This window comes from Octopus bimaculoides, chromosome 30 (assembly GCF_001194135.2).
Source record: "Octopus bimaculoides isolate UCB-OBI-ISO-001 chromosome 30, ASM119413v2, whole genome shotgun sequence".
Taxonomy (NCBI): domain Eukaryota; kingdom Metazoa; phylum Mollusca; class Cephalopoda; order Octopoda; family Octopodidae; genus Octopus; species Octopus bimaculoides.
The window spans coordinates 4897778-4898728 of NC_069010.1; the positions used below are offsets into that span (position 1 = coordinate 4897778).

At 39.4% G+C, this 951-nt stretch overlaps 1 protein-coding gene across 1 annotated transcript in view; it reads right to left on the reverse strand.

The window, feature by feature from the left end:
* LOC106871513 (leucine-zipper-like transcriptional regulator 1) overlaps positions 1-951 on the reverse strand; it is a 28510-nt gene that overhangs the window by 7412 nt on the left and 20147 nt on the right. The window lies entirely within an intron of this gene.

A 951-nucleotide genomic window follows, 5' to 3' on the forward strand; every position in this document is an offset into this window, starting at 1 on the left:
TCTTTTTTTTTTTTAAGAAGACTAAGAGAAAAAAGATGTTTTATATGACACATTCTACCAGTGTTCCAAGTTTCAAAGTGTTTCGTTAAGAAAATACTGTGGCCCCCGTTTTAAAATAGATCCTGGTTTTCTAGCAAGCCTTCTCATCAGATTGTCCACTGACAACCTGTCCATGCAACAGGTTGTACTGGATTCCATGTTGCCTTTAGCACTCATCAGAGATCCTACATGTGACCTGACACAGACAAACACACACACACACACACACATATATATATATATATATATGTAGGCATAAGTGTGTGGTAAGAAGCTTGCTTCCCAACCACATGGTTTCAGGTTCAGTAGAAGACACTTGCCCAAGGTGCCACGCAGTGGGAATGAACCCGGAACCATGTGGTTGGTTAAGCAAGCTACTTACCACACAGCCGCTCCTGTGCCTATTTAACTATTTTGATAGAACCCCCTCCTGGGACCGCACTTTGTTTTATGATATAAGTCTTATGCTTTAAAGTGGTCTCAGTCAAAACTTCCCATCAAAATTCCATGTTGGTTTAAGTTCAAAAGACCGGCTTTGGCTCAGTTGCGTACTGTATTGGAGTTGGTCTAATCCAGGGGTTTTCAAACTTTTTGACTTGCGGACCCCTTTATATTTCAGGCTTTACCTTAGGGACCCCCTTATAAACGCTTATGAAATTTAAACATAAATATTTGCTTAAAATAACATATATTTTTACATTTATTTATTTAACAGTATTTAACAAATAGGTTTATTGTCAATTAAAAGATTTCGATTAAAAAACATATATAAAATCAAATTGCCCATAAAAAGCATTTGCTGTCTATGGACCCCCTGTCTTGTCCTTGTGGACCCCCTGTGGTCCGCAGACCACAGTTTGAAAAGCCCTGGTCTAATCGACTGGCCCCCCCTCCCCAAAAATTTCGGGCCTT